Below are 24,356 nucleotides of genomic sequence, written 5' to 3'. Positions count from 1 at the left end.
CACCCGTCTTACAACTAATCACCAATGATCTCAGTAACATGGTCAAGTAACTGTGTGGTTGTAACATCGGGGGGGAATCCGAGGTATCACCCTCGTTGGATTGGATTCCGAACGATGTACCCGTCAAGGTGGGCTTAGAGGAATCACCCGCGAGGGTCCCACACCTGAGGGGTTGCACGACAGAGGCATCGTCGGGAATGGTGAAAGAGGAATCACCCTCGATAACCACGACTGACTAGCTATACTACAGAGATATCATCAGGAGTACTTAGTGAGGTGTCACCCTCGGTACCCGATAGTATCTCTGTAGCGTCGTACAACGAAGGGGGTGTATGTGCTGTGTCGGGTCTGGCTCGTCGATCAGAGATCGAGATTTGAAAACAAGCGAGGCAACTGAACTACGGGGTCAGAGGGGATGATTGCTCCACCTATACTAAGCATATTTAAAGCACAGGACTGAAAGTAGCAGTTCATCAAAAATAGGCTATGCATCAGATATAGGAGCTAACTACAAAAGTAGCAAAATACTAATGCAAGCAGTAGGAAGAAAGACATAGGCGATATATGAATGATCAAGGGGAGTTTGCTTGCCTTGCTGCTCTGCGGCAAAGGACTGATCGGCAGGGTCGTAGATGTACCCGGCAGCAGCGTCAGTCTTGGGGTCTACCGGTAAGAAGAGGGGGAAGAAATGATAAATAATAGCAACGGTGCAACACAAAGCATGACATGGCAAGATGAAGGCTAGGCATGAGCTAACGCAGCAACATCCGTCATAGACGGGTCGGAATAATATCTGATGATATTTTTCGGGTCTCGGGCTACTACCGGTCAGACTGGAAACGACGGAAATGTTCCATGTTTGCTATGCTAGGGACGCGTGACAAACGAATGGACCGTGTATCCGGGTTCGTCTCGTTCTGCTGATCAACTTTCATGTTGAAAATATTTTGATCTGACTTATGGATTATTTAATATTAATTTTTAAAGTTTTATTCAATAATTAGGAATTAAAAACAGATTTAAATAATTTAATAAAATGCTATTATGACATCAACATGCTGTCATGCTGACATCAACAGTTGACTGGTCAACTGACCACTGGGTCCCGAACGTCATAGGCACAAGTTTTAAATAAAATTAAATATTAATTAATCAGTTTAATTTAGTGGGGGCCCACGCGTCATACTCTAATTATGTTAATTGATTATTCTAATTAACATATTAACTTATTTATCTATTTAACTAATTAATTAATTATTATAACAAATTACTTACTTATTTAATAAAAACATATATCTTTATTATTATTATTTTCTTAACAACGGTTGTGGGGCCTCCCTGTCAGTTGGAGTGGGGGGTTTGGCCCCACGTGGCAATGGCCTAATGGCCACACACACAACTCTCGTACACACGTTTTATACACACACATATACCATATACATACATAATACATACATCCATTCATACGTATACATACATACATAATATATACATGCATCTAATACATACATATCTCATCCCTCTTTTCTAACAACTCTCTGTACAACTCTCACAGCTCCTCTCTCAACAGGGAGAGGAAGGTGACAACCCCATCTCCACCTGCATGAACCAAACGGCGTCGAAATGCGACGGCGTTCGTCGGAACGGATCCGGAGGGGAGAGAGGAGAAGGGGGGTTTCTCACCGAGCCTGTAGAGGTGCAAAGTGGGCTCGAGGGAGGGCGACAACCGACGTGGCACTGCAGTCCGGCGAGACGGATCCGGCAGTGGTGAAGTTTCGGTGACGGAGGCGGTCGGTGCGGATCCGGCATGGGGCCGGTGCGGTTCCAGCGCGAGAGGGAGCGGAGGCGTCGCCGGCGTGGTCGTGCCGAGAGGGGCCCCGGGATGGAGCCCGATGGGGAGCTCCGGCCAGTGAGATGGGGCCCGACCTCGGCCGGTTGGTGAGGCAAGGGAGGCCGACGGGAGGGGCTCGGTCGACGGGGGTGGCTCGCCGGAGGGATGTTGGTCGCCGGGATGGGGGGGAACCAGCCGAGGTGGTTGTCGGGATGGCCGATGGGGAGTGAGGCGAGGCCGAGAGGAGGGAGGCCTCGGGGTAGGGAGGGAGATCTGGAGGCATGAGGGGAGGAGGAGGCCTCGGGGTGGGGAGGAAGAGGCCGGTGGAGGGAGAGGGAGATCTGGCGGGGTGAGGTGGGGATCTGGGGCTCGGCTCGGTGGGGTGGGTTCCTGGGAGAGAGAGGGTGAAAGAGCCATGAGGGGGGGCTCGGGTGTCATGGGAAAGTGGCGAGCGAGAGGGAGAAGGTGGCGGCGGGGTGGGGAACCGAGCGAGGCAGGGGAGGGCTGAAGCGCTCGCTAGGGTTTGGGGGGTGGGCGTGGCCTGGCCGGCTGGGCCTCTAGGCCCAGTTGGGCCAGGGGGTGGGGGGTTTCTTTTTCCTTTTTCTTTTTTTGTTTTGTTTTTCTTTTTTCTATTATTTCTAAGTCTTTTTAGTACCTAATTTTATTTACTATCTCTTATAATTTATTTTATATACTTTTACTTCTTTCTTTTATTTATTTCTTTTACATTTACTATATTTTTGTGCACACTAGTTTAGAAAATATATTAACCATTATTATCTGCTACAACTCAAATATTTTTATTTCTTTACATCTGAAAATTTAATTCGTTTGGCTTTAAACTAAATATGATAACTGCTTTGATTCTTATTAGGTGGCAACCTAGCTCAGTCACACATGATGACCTAGCATCATTATGGTGTGGTTACTGTAGCTTAACTACCGGGGTGTCACAGGAAGTCAATGAGAGCCTCCACCGCAGCAAACTGGATTGCCAGCTCCAGAGTAGAAGCCTTTCCGCCCTTAGTAGAGCGAGAGTAGCTACCAATATGCGAGCTCGCGACCAAGTAAGCATGTGCATGGTACTCGTACACGCACTCGTCAAGCTGCTCCCGAAACACCTGGTACACTGGATCTTCTCCGTGAGGGTACAGTCGAAGCCAGATGTTCCGGAGCAGTGCTGGAAAGGTGGATGGTGTAGGCTCATACTGGAAATGATATGGGACTGGTGCCATCTACACTCACAAAGCCAAATATTAGTACAACAATGAATCATCATGCATGCCATGCAACAATCAAATGCAACAATCAGAATGCAGCAAGCAAATGCATACTCAAGACCCTATACTACTCGTCGTGCTAATGCGGCTAACTAGGGTGTCCTATAGTTGGCGTGGCTCTGTTACCAAGCGTTGTGGCACCCCGGCTCAGAGAACCAGATTACCAGTGTTTCCAGCCCAGAGATCATGTCTTCTCGAAACACTCAACAACTTCGAACATAACTGAACTGACTTTATTGATAGCATACAGTTACAAGTACATATCTTACAAGTATAGTGACCCCAAAGGCAGCCTTAGTGCTACACACAGTATCTACATTATTTATGAAACATATCGGGGCCTTGAGACTACTAAGTACTTCTACGGCGTCGCGGAATATAGCGGCAACTCCATCCACAGGGACACTGTTGTGGACACTTCCTAGTATAGACCATTAGGACCTCCGTCCTCGGCTTCTCCTGCATCAGGCATGATACGCCAAGTGAGTACTTGGAATGTACTCGCAAGCTCACAACAACCAAGTAATGCAGCAAATAATAGCATGGCAATCAATATAGCAAATTATTAAGTAACATTACTAATTGTACCAGTTACCAACTTACTCATATTTGGGTTGCCTCACAACACCCAGAATACTCATCGAGCATCTCCAATCATTTGAAGAGTTCTTCCATCATTACTAACACTGATATGGTTGACCATCTACTGAGGTCTGGACGGGCTGTCCAATACCGTGGACACGGCTATTCGAATAGGTTTGACACTCTGCAGAGGTTGCACACTTTACCTACATCATGGAGCACTGACCTCGTGATCCCATTCGGGTGGACCAGCATTGCTCCAACGAAACCTGCCTGGCCCGTGACTCTCACATCATACCACCGACAATCATCCTCCCCCGGAGTCCTGCCCTGGGTGGCCATGTGTCCTCATGACACCTGCCACCGTCGTGTCCAAACTAAATTGTCCCAACCGGGGACGGGCCAAACAACTCAATTGGGCTCACAGGGTTATCACTGCCTACGTGATCAGGGTAGCACGTGTGCATAACCCTCCCTCTTTGGAGGTACCGGTGAAAGGTCACGCGATCAGCTCAAGTCACGGCCGCCCAATACCGGCAAAATGTGGTTGCACGGTTAAGCCCGGACATGTGACTCTAGGTCAACCACTAAGTTATTTCAAATATAGTGGTTTATAACAACGAGCAATTATTTATATTAATTAATTTACTATGCATTTATTTTATAGCAAATAAATGAGCATAATGCATGAAAATATGCTATGCTATGAAAATACTACATCACATGGGTATCATGGCTTGCCTTGTTCAGTTGGGTGGTTCAAACACTCTTGGTCTTCAAATTCACCAAGATTTCCTTCTGAAATATTTTCAATTTGCAAAAAGAAAATGTCACGTAATACCTTTTTATTAACCAGAAATTCTGTGAGTATAAGAAAAATACCAAAATCTACCATAAATTAGAGGGGATCAGTACCAACTCAATACAAAAAAGAATCAATTGATTTGGAAACTAAAACCTAGCAGGGGCCACGTCGAAGGCGTAAAGTGGAGGAGGTGCCTCCACTTACTGCTTCGGGCGCGGGCTCCAGACACTAGCAGGTGGGGCCTGCCCTTTTCAAATAGAGAGAGAGGAGGGAGACAGAGAAGGGCGGCTCACCGGCGGCGCTCACCGGGGATAGGGACGGCGGCGGGGCTGGGAGATGACGGGAATGGCTCGGGCTCTCGATGGCGGTTCCCCCTGTACACGTAGCTCCTTCAGATGTGGATGGACGGCGTCGCCCCTTCTTCTCCGGCGGGTGGATGCTACGGTGGTCCTTGACGATGACGATTCCGACAGAGGGTTGGCTCACCGAAGGCTCGAGGAGGACCAGGGAGACCAGGGGTTCTCGATGGTGGCCTCGGATTCGGCTGGGGAAGGGCGGAGGTCACTGGCGACAGAGGCGATTTGGCGGTGGAGTGTTTCGCCGGTGCTAAGGGAGATGAGCTCTCGGCTCTTGTTAGGGGTCTCTATGGCTAATTCAAGGGTGGAGGGGTGGGGCGATGGGCTAGGCGGGTTCGGGCAGCGCCTTATATAGGCCAGCGACGAGCCTTGCCGAGCTCACCCAAAGCGGCGAGGCTCGGGCTTGCCACTGGAGCAAGGACGGCGAGCTGGCCGTCGTGGCGTGGGGGTGAAGTGATGGATTGTAGGGGAGTGACGGGACGGGTCCGGAGCCATTGATGTCTTGGGGACAATCACTATGGCCGATGCCCATTGTACTGCCCATGGCGGAGCTTGGCTTGGAGCGGTGGCGGCCATCTCCGGCAGCCCAGAGGCTTTAGGAGGTGCCACACGGCTACCAGGGACGATGTCAACACCCAGGGACAAGGGGGTACAGCGAGAGACAGCCCGAGCAAGCACATCCGACACTGGCACCGCACAGAGAGCATGTTGTGGCATGCCAGCACCGTGATCACCACGGGTGCAGCTAGCACGAGGCCAGGCAAGCCTGTGCACCATGTCCACAGGGTAGTCCCTCGACCATCTAGCCTCCCTGTGCCACTGGCTCGACTAGGTGCCATGTGGTTTGATGGATCTTATCAGCAACAGGTTCTGCCAGCAAACTTCAGGAGGTTCTAGAGTGAAATAACATAGGGATGGGGCTAGATGACATGTCTGGGGTTATCAACATTGCAAAGACTACAAACTGGCAAAGTTTGAAGAAAAATTGAACATAGTTCCTTTGAAAACCATCATTCTGGTCCAGAATGGAAATGAGCTTGAGGCACTCACATACATGTTTTGTTGACAGTGAAACTTGGTGGAGGAGTGTTATTTGGTAGTGCACACATGCCCAAAAATTTATAGATCATTTGTGCACCCCTAGCTAGCACTTCCTTCACAAAGGTTCAGATTGAGCAGAAACTTAACAAAGCTTTCTTGCTCAAAATTTGTACTGGACCATCTGATGTTTTTGCATATTGGGGCTAGATAAGATCCCTATGAACTTGGTAAATTTATTGGGGATTTTCTAGAATAGGAAAAATAGGGATGCTTCATAATGGGACAATTCTGGTCAGAAAAGAAATAATTATTTTGGCCAAAATTCTACATTCGGCAAGGAATATTTTTGGAGATTTAGGAACTATATGATGATGAGAAGATGTGGGAAATCTTTGGGGGTTTATAGATCACCCATATTATAGGTTGCTATACAACCCATGGTGATGCCATAATGCCCCAAATAAAGAAAGGAATTATAGGGAAGAATTAAATATTGAAAATTGATCCAAGAAAGGTTTTTGCAAGAGGAGGAGGGTTTTGGGTTGCTTGGAAAAATTTGGAGACTCACAACCCAACTTGGTTGAAATGATTTGAAAATCCACCAGGTTTGCAAGTAAAACTCCAAAAGGTTTTGGAAAGAAAAAGTTGAAAAAAATCAGGGTGTCACGGTGTTAACCTTGTGCTTGAACACTGGTTTGATTTCTATGAAATGGAATCGGGAATCCAATTCCTGATGATCTTAGAAAGAGAAAATAATAGTACCAACTAATATTTGCATTTTGCGCTGATAATCTGCTAACACCTACTAGTAGTAAGTGTTACTTATGTTTCCTATCGACATCGGCTCCTTTCACTGACTTACTTATTGATGATCTCTCTTTCTTGACCTTGTCAATTAGAGAAGGGTAGTACTGAACGCCGGCGCGCCGGCATGAAAACTCGGCCGGTCGTAGCGCAACTACATGATTGTATGCTCCCGCATCATTGGATCTCCTCCTTCTCCTTCGTCCTCTTCATGCAGCTCAACCACATCCCGATCCCCCCGTCACCCCTCCATCTCGCACGCGTCACCGTCTGCGGGTAGCCCCGCGGGTTCCCGCGCGCTTGTCGTCGCCGTACCCATCGTCAACCTACTCACCACGCTCGTTGCCGACGTGGTGGTTCGCACCACCAACATCTCGTCTTTCGTGCAGCAAAAACAATTCTTGATGGTAGCAAAAAACAATACGGTTGCAACAAAATAGAACGACGGATGTAGCAAATTTGTATAATGGTTGTAGCATTTTTCCATCGTGGTTGCAGCTTGGCCATGCCAACGGTTGAAGCAAAAAAACAATACGGTTGCAACGAAACAGAATGATGGATGTAGCAAATTTGTATAATGGTTGCAGCATTTTTCCATCATGGTTGCAACTCCGCTACAACTCCGGTGAATTTTGGTTGCAACTCTGAGGGACGTGGTTGTAGCTTTTTTGATCGACGGTTGTAGCATTTTTTGGACGCTTGTAGCTTTTGTGATATTGGTTGTAGCATTCGCGACACCATCCCTGCAGGTCCTCGTGCAACAACATCACCTGTCAGCCATGGGATCATCCCCCTCCCGCCGCCTTTCTGTTTGCATCTCTTTCGTCTGCAGGTTGCATCTCCGTGTAGCCAGATGTAGCTTTTCTGTCCACCATGTATCTGACGGGAACAAAATGGATCTGATGGAGACAAAAGGAAGAAGAATGTCACGCCCAAGATGCGATCCTATCCTCAATTTGGCACGAGGGCCTCGTCAGGGATAGAAGCGCATCTCGTCGTGTCGCAAGAATGGATATCGTTACAAGTACATGTACTGAGAAGATGAGATATATAAAGAGTTGGCTTACACTCGCCACAAGCTACATCAGAGTCACATCAGTACATTACATAATCATCAAGAGTAAGAGCAGGGTCTGACTACGGACCAAAGCAAACGACAAAAGAAGAACGACGTCCATCCTTGCTATCCCAGGCTTCCGGCCTGGAACCCATCCTAGATCGATGAAGAAGAAGAAGAAGAAGAAGAAGCAACTCCAAATGAACAATCAACGCGCTCGCGTCAAGTAACCTTTACCTGTACCTGCAACTGGTGTTGTAGTAGTCTGTGAGCCACAGGGGACTCAGCAATCTCATTTCCAAAGGTATCAAGACTAGCAAAGCTTAATGGGTGAGGTATGGTTAAGTGGTGAGGTTGCAGCAGCGGCTAAGCATATATATGGTGGCTAACTTACGAGTACAATAGATAAGAGGGGGGAAATCTACGCATAACGGACGTGAACTACTGATGACCAAATGAATGATTCTGAACACCTACCTACGTCAGACATAACCCCACCGTGTCCTCGATCGGAGAAGGAACTCACGAAAGAGACAGTCACGGTTACGCACACAGTTGGCAAGTTTTAATTAAATTAACTTCAAGTTATCTAGAACCAGTGTTAAACAAAGTTTCCACGTTGCCACATAACCGCGGGCACGGCTTTCCGAAAGATTTAACCCTGCAGGGGTGCTCCAACTAGTCCATCACAAATTACCACAAGCCGCATAGAAATCCTCAATCACGAAGCTCGCGATCTCGTCGGATTTCCTAGTGGAAAACCTCAACTCTGAGATTACCCAAAGCATCACCGGAATTCCGATGCACAAGATATCTCGTCAAAGGTAAAACTAATCCAGCAAGGCCGCCCAACGTGTCGACGTACCCGATAGGAGCCGCGTATCTCGTTCTCAGGACACGACGGATGGAACTAGCTACAGGTGCCAAACCTCGAGTTTCCTCGCGGTGGCCCCGCAGGCAGACTGTTTGGGACCAACACCATCAGCACTGCCCCCCCCTATTTATGTAAAAATACTCCTTGGGTAGCGCTAACTCCCTATGCATTTCAATTTGTCAAAATTATTATGTTGGGCAAATGGAGAACGAAAGTTGGGCCTTGCCAGACCAGCTTTAATCTAAAACGAATTATCAAGGGGGTCCCCATAACAACCCCGATCGTGTTAGGAGCGCTCAAATATGGAACATAACACCGGTAGCCGAAACTAAGAGGGCAAAGGTGGAACAAAACACCAGGCTAGAAAGGCCGAGCCTTCCACCTTTTACCAAGTATATAGGTGCATTAAATTAAATAGCATTAATATGGTGATATAACAAGGAACCCATGTTTTCACATGGAGGCAACTGCACCTGCAACTAGCAACGCTACACAGGGTTAAGCAAGCAGTAACTTAGCCAATCAGTGGTTTGCTAGGTCGAACAGGTTGATGGTAATCATGGCATTGTTGAGAGGCTGAGTTTAACAGGTGGTAGGACACGAGACATAAACGATAGAAGCGGTAAACTAGCATGGCAATGATAGTAATGGTATCTAGGGAAATGGTCATCTTGCCTGAGATCCCGCTTGGAAGAAGAATGCCTCCGTGAAGCAGACGAACCGACGTAGTCGAACAGTCCTCACATCCGACACGCTTGCGGAACTCTATCGAGGCGGAGCAAACCAGAAACAAGCATCAACACACGATGCACAACACACATGATGCATGAGCTACTGAATACATGCAAGTCACGGCATGACAAATCACACAATCAAACACTACACATTAAGTGAAGTTCAATATGCAACGAGTTGCATATTGACGAAACTCCACGTTGATTATTTAGTTCACTCCCGGTTATTTACACGACAATATTAAAGTTGTCAAACATGCAAGAGGTGAAACGGAAATTAAACTACCTATCTAGACATTTTCAATGAGGTCGGAAATGACATATAGCACCTCCAAAACGACCTCACATGTTAATTAACAATTCTGTCCAGATCTGAACTAATGCATTTAATTGGTTGTTAAACAGCAAAACAAATAGGTTCACGTGATTCTACGCGTCAAGGCAAGCATTCTACACATAAAGAACATCTCCAACGGAGCTACGGATCAAAAGATGCAAGCACCGCAAGATATGATGGCATGAATGCAAAATGTGTGCAACGACGGCTACGAGCAATTCAAATCAAACGAACAGCAAGAGAACAATGAAACTACATGATATTCCAACCAAGTTTCGAGTAGGGCACGATCAAAACGGAGCTACGGTTCAACAACTACGAGCAAAACAAGAAATGACTGCAATCTGCCTAAAACAGCCACATAGCACTTTCTACGCCTCACAACTTCGGCTACACAACTCCGATAAACCCAAGCAAGGCATGGCATGAAAGAGGGCAAGACGCGCTACTACAAACAACTAACAACAACTATCATGGCACCACGGAACACTAGGAAAAGAAGACACTAAAAGGGCATCTCACACGTTATTTCAGACTTAGTGAAAATAACACCTCCTGAAGGTGCAGTTTTCAGCCTGAAGGCATATTGACAGCAGCAAGAACCTAAGCTACAGGCCTCCAAATGGCATGAAACTTAACAGCATGCTACATAAACATAAGGGGTACAACTAACTCCATTGGACCAACTCCAAAAGAGCTACAGATCACAAGATACAAGCAAGACAAGACAGCAACAAAATATAACAGATTCCAGACTTAGAAATATTTCAGCTCCTCTAAAACAGCACTATTTCTAGCAACTTGAGAGCAAGCAAACAACACCTAAACATGCATTTCTATTGCAACTAAAAATACCAGGGGCTAAACAAAACATCCAAGATCAACTCCCTAGTTGACAACTAATTCAAACGAGGCACGGAATAAATCCTACGAATTAAACAAGAGGGCTTCACGACAAAATATCTCGCGAACTAACTTCCTCAAAAGCTAAAACTAATTGCACAGAAAAATCCATGGGATTTTTCTACCCCGAAAACATATAAAATAAGCGGGGTTTGCAACGCAAAATAAAGCCACACAATAATGCGAGATAATACCTCTAAACGGGAAAATAAACTGCCGGCAAAACCCTACACGGAAAAATACGAGTGACCGCTCTAAAATACGTAGAAATATGGTCCCTAAAACATGGACATTAAATCTATGGCATACGGGCAATCCGGACACGCACGAGAATTAACTACGGAACGGATCCTAGTTAAACAGCACGTAAAACGAGGCATTAGGCACTCTAAACAGCGCTAAACAAATATGCATGTTGGATAATCGTGTTCTACTCGCGAAGCTACCCCAAAACGATATATAACACGCGTCGTTCCGACTTACGGTTTAAAAGTTACGGGGGTTCAAAAATCTATCGTTTATCTGGAATTTAATTAAATCCAGAGAAATACCCTAAAAGGAAAAAAAATCTATCGGGCCTAAACTATGAGCGTTGGATATCTATAATACGCTCGAGCGATAAATAGAGGGGAAAACTGGTCCTCACCTTGGGCCACTTGGGCCGAGCTCGGGGCAACTCTGGTGATGGGCCGGCTTGGGAGGCGCTGGGCCGAGGAAGCTGCGGCCTGGCTCGGGCGTTGGGCCGGCTCGGGGAACCGGCTGGCGCGGAACATGGCGTCACTGCGGGGCGAGGCCTCGTCCTCCCGTGCTCACCAGGAGCACGAGGAACTGGCCATGGCGGCGCGAGGCCTACCGGCGTGCGGCTGCCGGCGGCGAGCCTGCAGGCCAGTGGCAGGGAACGCGAGGGGGAAGGGGATCCGGGGCCGGCGACCCGGATCTGGGCGGCGACGGGAGCCGACGCGGCGGCTCGGCTCAGCTGGCGGCTTGTCCCGGCGAGGAGGCAAGGCGGCAGGGCAGGGGAACGCCGACGACCGGCGGTGGAGCGCGGGCTCCGGCGGCAAGGGGCGAGGCCGAGGCGGCGGCGGCAGGCTCGGGTACCGCCGGCTCCTAGCGGCGGCTCACTACGGCAGCAGGCGCGGGGCGCACGGGAGCGCAGGAGGCGGCAGCGGGCGGCGGCGCGCCGGATGGGCCCGGTGCGGGCCTGCTGCGGGCCTCGCGGGCCGGCGGCGGCTGCGGGACAAAGAGAGGCTGTGGGCGGCTAGGGTTAGGGTTTGGTAGGTGGGGCGCGGAAAACGAGGCGGGGAAGAGGGGTTGTCTAATTAATGGCATGGGGGGGGTATTTATAGAGAAAAAGGGGCTCGGCTAACCGGAATCGCGCTCCGGATCCAACCGCGGGGTCGGATTCGGTCGATTCCGAATGCGGGTATGGGTACGCGGCCGTGTTGTGTAGATTTCCGGAGATGAGAGGGAGAACGGGCGGCGGCGGCACGGTTTTAAAAACGCCGACAGATGTCCGACGGTAGACCGAATACGGTGCCGCTACGGTCGACCGTTCGGGTACCAGACGGTCTTCGATCGCGACGAAAATCGACAGGCGGCCTAGCTATATCTAATCGCGACCGCGTGCCAAGTTTCACCTCGATCAGAGAAAGTTTTAAACACACTTTAAAAACAGGTTTTCGACGGTGCCGCGGGCGCGTGCGTGTGCGGTCGGGCTCAGAACGGACAACGACGAGAACCGGCGACTACTAACGAATGCAAGTTTTGAAAACGGGCGGCAACGGAGATGCCGATGCAATGCAGATGATGCGCATGATGCGATGATGATGCGACAAATAAAATAAACCACACGATGAAAACGGAAAGAGAGGGGAATCTTCTGGAACGTCGGCATCGGGCTGTCACAACTCTCCTACACTACAAGAGGATCTCGCCCCGAGATCCAAGAATGAAAGGGGGAGCGGATGAGAAAGAACAAGAGGTAAAACTTAATCGCTTCTTTGACAAACGAGTGAAACCAACGATCCTTGAAGGTTGCCGAGAGATGAGGAATGATATGAGAAAGAAGCCAGAATTCACGGAAAATTTCGGCAGCACTTCGGTAGGAAAATGGGACAAAAAAATTCGATAAGAAGAGAGAATTATACAATAAACATGACAAACAACTAAATAGAGCAAGGGTACCATGATCTTGATAGAAGAACTTAATAGCCCCAAAAGAGCAACAACACAAAGCCTTCGGAACAATAGAATAGAAACTAGCTCATACAAAAGAAGAGAATGACAACTACCATCACAATAGAATTGAAGAGCCTCCGGATAGAAGAATAGAGGGAGTAGTTGGAAAACAACAACGAAAGAACAAGATAGTAGTGGGCTTACGAAAATCATCTCAACAAATATGAGGTGACAACCAACCACTACAAGAACCAAGGATAGAAGAAAGCACGGATATCAAAACTCTTACAGCAAGAGGATACATTGAGAACTTGGATTAATGACAAGCACCATAATAGCAACCATCCATAGGAAAAGCTTTAGGTGAAATCCAAACCAAGATAGCTCAATGAAGAAATCATGGGTTGAAAATATCTCATGACCAAAGAATCGATGGATTTAATTATCTCATCCTTGAAAGGAAAACTCTCTGAGGCTCCTACACTAACAAGAAGGCTATAATACCACCTCAAAGGATAAAGGAAGAACAAATGCACTTGAAAATGCAAGAGAAAGAATACTTGAGATAAGAATTGATATCAAAATGAACCACCATGAAGGACCTCCGTATACAAATGAATGATGCGAAGATATGAAAGTAGAAAAGAATAAGATTATGACCTTGCCAAGATTTAGGTAAAGCCTCACAAAGAGATACTTAAAAGAACTTGGAACTCCGGAAGAAAAGAATTGAAACCATGAGCCACTCCGGAAGAAGAATTCAGATTACTATGAACAAGAATAAGAATTATGTTATGCTCATCCTTCGTCAAATAAATTGATGACAAGCAACGGATTTAGCATACAACATATTATGCTTGAAAAAAAAAACTTGAAGAGAGAGATAGCTAAGCACCACTTGAAACAATATTGAAGGAAGCACCGGTAAGAATTCACACTTGAATGGGAACACGACGAATTAATGGATATACAAGAGAATGAAAAGATCATAAGCCACCTGAGAGAATACTAGAACAAGGCACCGGAATAATCGAGAGACGAACGAAGAGACAACAATTGAGAAGAATTGAGGATGAAAGCTGAAAGCTGAGAACGAAGAAGTCTTCTGAAATGATGGCCTTCGGAGGACCGAGAAATAAAAACAACTCAGAAATGCACCGAATAGCAAGAAAATGGATTACTCAAGATTGGAATAAATAAGATGACGATACCAAGCTGAGATGACAATCTTCACAAGAATGGAGCAAGATTTGATAGAAACGCTCCTTCGAATAGCAAGCTGAGAATGATGACGAGGAACACACCAAGAATTAATGAGACACTCCGGAATAATGAAGAATGAAAGGTTGAGCCAACTATGAGAAATAACTCCAATTGATCTTGAAGAATGAATATGACTGATGAAAATCACACTTACGTCATAGTTGAAAAGAATTTAAAGATCTCCGGAGATGATTGAAAGAGTCAGGTAAGATCCTGGGAAAGAACCTGTGGGTTATGGGCCCACTCAACGAAATCACCGTAGAAAAGATTACTAGAAAGATTGATATAGCACCGGTATGAAGAGAACTAGATGAGGTTGAGCACCTCGAAATAATTAAAAGAATTGAAAACACAAAACTTCCGAGATATCTTCAACACTCCGCAAGAAAAGAGTGGGATGAATAACCAAGATAGGCTGAAAGAATCTCCAACATAGGAGAGAATTACAAGGATGAAAAGGATATGAAGAACACGGACAACTGAATTGAATTCACCGGAAAAATAACGAGACTGAATAAGGATGAACATGAAGCTCCTGAGAATCTTCACAACGAATCAACGGATAAGATAGAAAAGAACAGACAGCGGAAACACAAAGAAGAGAAAACTCTTGGATGAAAATTGAATCACTGAAGAAAAGGGGCGGGAGGGCGGGGAAAAACAAAGACAACATGGGACAGATGAGATAAACTCCGGAATAAAACGAGAGAATGATTTTTGCAAAAATTGGAGAGGATTGAATCCACTTGGAGAGAAACACACCGGTTGGAAAATAATTAACATGACGACTCCGGTTGACAAGAATGATAAGACAATTGATTTGAGCAAAGAGAATTAGCATTCCCACAAAAATATGAGAACACCGCTTAGGAAAGGTCTGAAATCACCACTTGACATCGAAGCAACTTGAATTACCATATTTCAACAAAACAAAGGGGTGTGGCTTACGAAACAAGCCAGAACAAGCTCATGAGAAAGATTTCCGTTCGATATTTTCGTGGACAGGATCGCACGGGCACGAATTACAGAAGCCATCAAGTGCAAGGCAGTGCACCTGACATACGAAGCGTCCCCGAGTCGTAGCAAGCTACAAGGACTCTTTAAGACACAACGTGTACCGCTGTAAGTCGACCGTGAACAAACGAATCCACTAGATGTCGAACCCCAACCTAACATCATGCATTTGTTGGAAGATTGTCCTATAAGCAACTACTTGAATTCCCACCTATGAATTCCCGAAATATCTGGTCATGCAATCTGGTACACGGATACAAGGAGTAATTATCACACAACTCCTATACTAACCCGTCACTTGTATCACATCCGTCAACACACAACCAGAATCTCGGACCTTCATCTACAACAGACCCTCGTGATCACAATGATACAAAGTATGGCAGTACTCCCGAACAATCTGCACCAGTACTGGGGACATCGGGGTTATCTCGCCACTACTAGTATTGAAGCAATTACGAACATCCTTCGTTCTGAGATACTAAGAAATCTGAATGATAACGATGTGCTCAAGAATCCCCTGGAGCTCAACTCCTCGGAAGAAGATCAAGTCAGATAGGAGGCACCAAGACAGAACTTCGCCACATCGGCATCATATAGATTCCAAAAATATCCGCGTGATCCTAAAAAAAAATTTGAGTGGGAAGAGGAGTAGATTAAATTATTACGTCGAGATTCCTCACCAGAGCATAGAAGAGGAGAAAAAAGAATCCTACCCTCCGATATATAACTAGACTCAAAGTAGTTTTTCACTAGCCTCGACTCGGCCAAGTTCGATCAATCAAGGGGGCTCCTAGGTCGGTACAGGCTCTGATACCAACTTGTCACGCCCAAGATGCGATCCTATCCTCAATTTGGCACGAGGGCCTCGTCAGGGATAGAAGCGCATCTCGTCGTGTCGCAAGAATGGATATCGTTACAAGTACATGTACTGAGAAGATGAGATATATAAAGAGTTGGCTTACACTCGCCACAAGCTACATCAGAGTCACATCAGTACATTACATAATCATCAAGAGTAAGAGCAGGGTCCGACTACGGACGAAAGCAAACGACAAAAGAAGAACGACGTCCATCCTTGCTATCCCAGGCTGCCGGCCTGGAACCCATCCTAGATCGATGAAGAAGAAGAAGAAGAAGAAGAAGCAACTCCAAATGAACAATCAACGCGCTCGCGTCAAGTAACCTTTACCTGTACCTGCAACTGGTGTTGTAGTAGTCTGTGAGCCACAGGGGACTCAGCAATCTCATTTCCAAAGGTATCAAGACTAGCAAAGCTTAATGGGTGAGGTATGGTTAAGTGGTGAGGTTGCAGCAGCGGCTAAGCATATATATGGTGGCTAACTTACGAGTACAATAGATAAGAGGGGGAAAATCTACGCATAACAGACGTGAACTACTGATGACCAAATGAATGATTCTGAACACCTACCTACGTCAGACATAACCCCACCGTGTCCTCGATCGGAGAAGGAACTCACGAAAGAGACAGTCACGGTTACGCACACAGTTGGCAAGTTTTAATTAAATTAACTTCAAGTTATCTAGAACCAGTGTTAAACAAAGTTTCCACGTTGCCACATAACCGCGGGCACGGCTTTCCGAAAGATTTAACCCTGCAGGGGTGCTCCAACTAGTCCATCACAAATTACCACAAGCCGCATAGAAATCCTCAATCACGAAGCTCGCGATCTCATCGGATTTCCTAGTGGAAAACCTCAACTCTGAGATTACCCAAAGCATCACCGGAATTCCGATGCACAAGATATCTCGTCAAAGGTAAAACTAATCCAGCAAGGCCGCCCGACGTGTCGACGTACCCGATAGGAGCCGCGTATCTCGTTCTCAAGACACGGCGGATGGAACTAGCTACAGGTGCCAAACCTCGAGTTTCCTCGCGGTGGCCCCGCAGGCAGACCTTTTGGGACCAACACCATCAGCACTGGCCCCCCCTGTTTATGTAAAAATACTCCTCGGGTAGCGCTAACTCCCTATGCATTTGAATTTGTCAAAATTATTATGTTGGGCAAATGGAGAACCAAAGTTGGGCCTTGCCAGACCAGCTTTAATCTAAAACGAATTATCAAGGGGGTCCCCATAACAACCCCGATCGTGTTAGGAGCGCTCAAATATGGAACATAACACCGGTAGCCGAAACTAAGAGGGCAAAGGTGGAACAAAACACCAGGCTAGAAAGGCCGAGCCTTCCACCTTTTACCAAGTATATAGGTGCATTAAATTAAATAGCATTAATATGGTGATATAACAAGGAACCCATGTTTTCACATGGAGGCAACTGCACCTGCAACTAGCAACGCTACACAGGGTTAAGCAAGCAGTAACTTAGCCAATCAGTGGTTTGCTAGGTCGAACAGGTTGATGGTAATCATGGCATTGTTGAGAGGCTGAGTTTAACAGGTGGTAGGACACGAGACATAAACGATAGAAGCGGTAAACTAGCATGGCAATGATAGTAATGGTATCTAGGGAAATGGTCATCTTGCCTAAGATCCCGCTTGGAAGAAGAATGCCTCCGTGAAGCAGACGAACCGACGTAGTCGAACAGTCCTCACATCCGACACGCTTGCGGAACTCTATCGAGGCGGAGCAAACCAGAAACAAGCATCAACACACGACGCACAACACACATGATGCATGAGCTACTGAATACATGCAAGTCACGGCATGACAAATCACACAATCAAACACTACACATTAAGTGAAGTTCAATATGCAACGAGTTGCATATTGACGAAACTCCACGTTGATTATTTAGTTCACTCCCGGTTATTTACACGACAATATTAAAGTTGTCAAACATGCAAGAGGTGATACGGAAATTAAACTACCTATCTAGACATTTCCAATGAGGTCGGAAATGACATATAGCACCTCCAAAACGACCTCACATGTTAATTAACAATTCTGTCCAGATCTGAACTAATGCATTTAATTGGTTGTTAAACAGCAAAACAAATAGGTTCACGTGATTCTACGCGTCAAGGCAAGCATTCTACACATAAAGAACATCTCCAACGGAGCTACGGATCAAAAGATGCAAGCATCGCAAGATATGATGGCATGAATGCAAAATGTGTGCAACGACGGCTACGAGCACTTCAAATCAAACGAACAACAAGAGAACAATGAAACTACATGAGATTCTAAGCAAGTTTCGAGTAGGGCACGATCAAAACGGAGCTACGGTTCAACAACTACGAGCAAAACAAGAAATGACTGCAATCTGCCTAAAACAGCCACATAGCACTTTCTACGCCTCACAACTTCGGCTACACAACTCCGATAAACCCAAGCAAGGCATGGCATGAAAGAGGGCAAGACGCGCTACTACAAACAACTAACAACAACTATCATGGCATCACGGAACACTAGGAAAAGAAGACACTAAAAGGGCATCTCACACGTTATTTCAGACTTAGTGAAAATAACACCTCCTGAAGGTGCAGTTTTCAGCCTGAAGGCATATTGACAGCAGCAAGAACCTAAGCTACAGGACTCCAAATGGCATGAAACTTAACAGCATGTTAGAGAAACATAAGGGGTACAACTTACTCCAGTGGACCAACTCCAAAAGAGCTACAGATCACAAGATACAAGCAAGACAAGACAGCAACAAAATATAACAGATTCCACACTTAGAAATATTTCAGCTCCTCTAAAACAGCACTATTTCTAGCAACTTGAGAGCAAGCAAACAACACCTAAACATGCATTTCTATTGCAACTAAAAATACCAGGGGCTAAACGAAACATCCAAGAACAACTCCCTAGTTGACAACTAATTCAAACGAGGCACGGAATAAATCCTACGAATTAAACAAGAGGGCTTCACGACAAAATATCTCGCGAACTAACTTCCTCAAAAGCTAAAACTAATTGCACAGAAAAATCCATGGGATTTTTCTACCCCGAAAACATATAAAATAAGCGGGGTTTGCAACGCAAAATAAAGCCACACAATAATGCGAGATAATACCTCTAAACGGGAAAATAAACTGCCGGCAAAACCCTACACGGAAAAATACGAGTGACCGCTCTAAAATACGTAGAAATATGGTCCCTAAAACATGGACATTAAATCTATGGCATACAGGCAATCCGGACACGCACGAGAATTAACTACGGAACGGATCCTAGTTAAACAGCACGTAAAACGAGGCATTAGGCACTCTAAACAGCGCTAAACAAATATGCATGTTGGATAATCGTGTTCTACTCGCGAAGCTACCCCAAAACGATATATAACACGTGTCGTTCGGACTTACGGTTTAAAAGTTACGGGGGTTCAAAAATCTATCGTTTATCTAGAATTTAATTAAATCCAGAGAAATACCCTAAAAGGAAAAAAACATCTATCGGGCCTAAACTATGAGCGCTGGATATCTATAATACGCTCGAGCGATAAATAGAGGGGAAAACTGGTCCTCACCTTGGGCCACTTGGGCCGAGCTCGGGGCAGCTCTGGTGATGGGCCGGCTTGGGAGGCGCTGGGCCGAGGAAGCTGCGGCCTGGCTCGGGTGCTGGGCCGGCTCGGGGCACCGGCTGGCGCGGCCCATGGCGTCACTGCGGGGCGAGGCCTCGTCCTCCCGTGCTCACCAGGAGCACGAGGAACTGGCCATGGCGGCGCGAGGCCTACCGGCGTGCGGCTGCCGGCGGCGAGCCTGCACGCCAGTGGCAGGGAACGCGAGGGGGAAGGGGATCCGGGGCCAGCGACCCGGATCTGGGCGGCGACGGGAGCCGACGCGGCTGCTCGGCTTGTCCCGGCGAGGAGGCAAGGCGGCAGGGCAGGGGAACGCCGACGACCGGCGGTGGAGCGCAGGCTCCGGCGGCAAGGGGCGAGGCCGAGGCGGCGGCGGCAGGCTCGGGTACCGCCGGCTCACTGCGGCAGGAGGCGCGGGGCGCACGGGAGCGCAGGAGGCGGCAGCGGGCGGCGGCGCGTCGGATGGGCCCGGTGCGGGCCTGCTGCGGGCCTCGCGGGCCGACGGCGGCTGCGGGACAGAGAGAGGCTGTGGGCGGCTAGGGTTAGGGTTTGGTAGGTGGGGCGCGGAAAACGAGGCAGGGAAGAGGGGCTGTCTAATTAATGGCATGGGGGTATTTATATAGAAAAAGGGGCTCGGCTAACCGGAATTGCGCTCCGGATCCAACCGCGGGGTCGGATTCGGTCGATTCCGAATGCGGGTATGGGTACGCGGCCGTGTTGTGTATATTTCCGGAGACAAGAGGGAGAACGGGCGGCGGCGGCACGGTTTTAAAAACGCCGATAGATGTCCGACGGTAGATCGAATACGGTGCCGCTACGGTCGATCGTTCGGGTACCAGACGGTCTTCGATCGCGACGAAAATCGACAGGCGGCCTAGCTATATCTAATCTCGACCGCGTGCCAAGTTTCACCTCGATCAGAGAAAGTTTTAAACACACTTTAAAAACAGGGTTTCGACGGTGCCCCGGGCGCGTGCGTGTGCGGTCGGGCTCGGAACGGACAACGACGAGAACCGGCGACTACTAACGAATGCAAGTTTTGAAAACGGGCGGCAACGGAGATGCCGATGCAATGCAGATGATGCGCATGATGCGATGATGATGCGACAAATAAAATAAACCACACGACGAAAGCGGAAAGAGAGGGGAATCTTCTGGAACGTCGGCATCCGGCTGTCACAAAGAAGCAGGAAAAAAACGGACACGAGCGGAGGATCTGAAGGAGGTGGGGGATCTGATGGAACGAGCGATAGCGAATGGCGGAACGCTTCGATAGACGTGTATACGCGAAACATTTTCCATTAGAGAATCCACTACGGAATCCATCTCTTTCTCTATTTCATCGACCTGCGTTGAACCAAGAAAAAAAAGTTAGCTCTTCCAAAAAAAGAAAAAGGTTAGTAGTTACATACATGGAAGGGCAAATATCTTCACATACTACCTGTGTCACGGTTTAGAAGGCATGGTTAAATTTACGTGCATTTCCTCAATAGACAAGGTTTGAGGCGCATTGCACTTACTCCTAGCAGCTATGTAGTACTTCGTTATACTAGTTCTATATGCATGCGTAGTGTGAATGCTATTTTTCAACTCATTTCACAGCCAATCAATAATCACCTAGGTTCTAGAGAATTTCCATGCACGCCTTCTAAACCGTGACGGAGGGAGTAGTAAGGACCTCACATATTAATTGATGTCCTCGAACCAAGTAGAGATTAGTTTTCATGTAGTGCATAAATATTTTCCCTTTTAAAAATACCATTGAGCTTTTTTTAAATAAAAAATGCCATTGTTCAGGTTAAAACCGGGGAAGTAATAAATTAGTAGACTGTTAACCTAACCTTCTCGATTAGGGCCTCAGCTTTCTCCTCGTCCTTCTCAATGTCATCAACAACGACCTTGATCCTAGATGCTACCTTTTTGAAGCTATTATTACCGGGAAATGCTTCAGAGACATCGTCAACAATTTTCTCAGCCGCCTCAGCCACTTTTTTGACCACCTCAGTTGCTACTTATGTCGTCTTCTCTACCTTATCTATTGTATTAGTATATCATTTACACACGTGGAAAGAAGTTAAAATCAAGTTGCAAGCTAAGATCGACATAATTAGTGACGAAGAAAGTAAGCTGGCAGGGGCGGGGCTCCTGTCATGGTCTCGTGTGTGTAAGCATATGAGGGTTTAGTCTTTTTTAAAGGAGGTAAAAGTTTTGCCTCATCGATTATTTAAAAAATACCCAGTTAATTTATGAAAAATCGGGTAAAAATCAGTACAAATGGAGTATAAACTAACTATTCATATGACAAGAAAACCCATAACCATACAAACCCCATCAGTCTCTTGAAAAACAAAACATCGACAAAACCCGACATTGCTACTATGCCTAAAGACCTCTGACAAGAACACTTCGACACAAGACATGTGACACCTCTAAACCCACAATGTCAATCCAATTCAAGAGGACGAGCCGAAAGATCGAAGGTCATCCATCAACCAGCCACAGACACCTTGCCTGTAGCGCCAAGAAGTACAAAAACTTGCTTAGTTCTATGGTTTGGCTCCTCTTATCAATCATGTTGAAAATATGCTTTATTGGGCCTCCTTGCTCCTTGATCTCCCGATCTTCATCGGGGGTTGCAAAGAATGGTTCACCACCAGAACTATTTATCATCTGCTAGAGCAAACTTTTCTGTGCAGCTGCATCTAAATTTTGTCCTTGTGGAAAACAATATGGTAAAAAGGAAATGGCTAGGTGTTGGGGAACGTTGCATGGGAAACAAAAAAATTCCTACGCACATGAAGACCTATCATGGTGATGTCCATCTAGGAGAGGAGATTAGATCTACGTACCCTTGTAGATCGCTCAGCGGGAAGCATTAAGAAACACGGTTTATGTAGTGGTACGTCTTCACGATCCGTCCCTCGATCTGTCCCGCGATCCATCCCACGAACCATCTCGCGATCCGTCCCACGATCCGTCCCGATCTAGCGCCGAACGGACGGCACCTCCACGTTCAGCACACGTACAGCTCGACGATGATCTCGGCCTTCTTGATCCAGCAAGCAAGACAGAGAAGTAGATGAGTTCTCCGGCAGCGTGACGGCGCTCCGGTGGTGGTGATGATCTATTCCTACAGGGCTCCGCCCGAGCTCCGCAGAAAACCGATCTAGAGGTAAAACTATGTGGAATAGGCTAGAGTTGCACGTGGCAAAGTTGTGTCTCAAAAAGCCCTAAACCACCAATATATACAGGAGGAGGGCAGGGGCTAGCCTTGGGGCTCAAGGAGCCCCTTGGTGCGCCGGCCGCCAGGGAGGAGGAGGACTCCTCCTTCAATTCGGTTTGGGAAGGAGGATTCCTCCTCTTCCTTCCCACCTCCCTCTTTCCTTTTTTCTTCTTTTCCTTTGTTGTTTTTACATGTGGCACCATATCCCCTCTTGGGCTGACTCCACCAGCCCACTAAGGACTTGGTGCGCCACCCTAGGGCCTTGGGCTCACTCCCGGGTGGGTAGGCCCCTCCCGGTAAACACCTGAAACCCGTTCGTCACTCCCGGTACACTGCCGGTAATGCGCGAAACTTTCCGGTGCCCAAATATAACCATCCTGTATATCAATATTCGTTTCTGGGCCATTTCGGAAACCCTCGTGACATCCCTGATCTCATCCGGGACTTTGAACAACATTCGGTAACCACACATATAACTCAACTATACTAAAACATCATTGAATCTTAAGTGTGCAGACCCTGCGGGTTCGCGAACTATGTAGACATTACCCGAGACACTCCTCGGTCAATATCCAATTGCGGGACCTGGATGCCCATATTGGATCCTACATATTCTCCGATGATCTTATCGGTTGAACCTTAGTGCCAAGGATTCATATAATCCCGTATGTCATTCCCTTTGTCCTTCGGTATGTTACTTGCCCAAGATTCGATCGCCGGTATCCGCATACCTATTTCAATCTCTTTATCAGCAAGTCTCTTTACTCGTTCTGTAATACAAGATACCGTGACTTACACTTAGTCACATTTCTTGCAAGGCTTGTGTGTGATGTTGTATTACCGAGTGGGCCCGGAGATACCTCTCCATCACACGGAGTGACAAATCCCAGTCTTGATCCATACTAACTCAACGGACACCTTCAGAGATACCTGTAGAGCACCTTTATAGTCACCCAATTACGTTGCGACGTTTGATACACACAAGGTATTCCTCCGGTGCTAGTGAGTTGTATGATCTCATGGTCATAGGAATAAATACTTGACACGCAGAAAACAATAGCAATAAAATGATACGGTCAATATGCTACATTCATAGTTTGGGTCTAGTCCATCACATGATTCTCCTAATGATGTGATCCAGTTATCAAGTGACAACACTTGCATATAGTCAGAAAACCTTGACTATCATTGACCAACTGGCTAACCAACTAGAGGCTTGCTAGGGACATTGTTTTGTCTATGTATCCACACATGTATCTATGTTTTCATTCAATACAATTATAGCATGGATAATAAACGATTATCTTCTAACAGGAAACATAATAATAACTATTTATCATTGCCTTTAGGGCATATTTCCAACAGTCTCCCACTTGCACTAGAGTCAATAATCTAGTCCTCACATCGCCATGCGATTTACATTATAATAAATCTAACACCCATACACTTCTGGTGTTGATCATGTTTTCCTCGTGGAAGAGGTTTAGTCAGCGGGTCTACTACATTCAGATCTGTGTGCACTTTGCAAATATTCACGTCCTCTCCTTCGACGTAGTCGCGGATGAGGTTGAAG

This window comes from Hordeum vulgare, chromosome 2H, assembly GCF_904849725.1.
Source record: "Hordeum vulgare subsp. vulgare chromosome 2H, MorexV3_pseudomolecules_assembly, whole genome shotgun sequence".
NCBI classification, from domain to species: domain Eukaryota; kingdom Viridiplantae; phylum Streptophyta; class Magnoliopsida; order Poales; family Poaceae; genus Hordeum; species Hordeum vulgare.
This window is presented reverse-complemented; position numbering follows the sequence as displayed.